Raw genomic sequence first — 366 nt, 5'->3', positions numbered from 1 at the left:
CTTTATCACTCTACATTGTCTCCTCCACTCCTCCCTCTGCTCACCACCACCACCACCACCAGATCAACATCGAGTAATACGACTAGGACCAGATATAATTGTCACACATCAACATCACCATCACCCAAATACCTACACAACACCCCAGAATATTACTACACTACTATCCATCCATCCATCCATCCATCCATCCATCCATCCATCCATCCATCTCTCCCTCCGTCTATCTATCTATCTATCTATCTATCTATCTATCTATCTATCTATCTATCTATCTATCTATCTATCTGATGCGCTACATCATAGAGCGGGTAGTTAAGGAACCTGGCATGGGTGGGGCCCTGATCAATTTAGATCAATCGAAAG

Source organism: Octopus bimaculoides, chromosome 7 (assembly GCF_001194135.2).
Source record: "Octopus bimaculoides isolate UCB-OBI-ISO-001 chromosome 7, ASM119413v2, whole genome shotgun sequence".
Taxonomy (NCBI): domain Eukaryota; kingdom Metazoa; phylum Mollusca; class Cephalopoda; order Octopoda; family Octopodidae; genus Octopus; species Octopus bimaculoides.
This window is presented reverse-complemented; position numbering follows the sequence as displayed.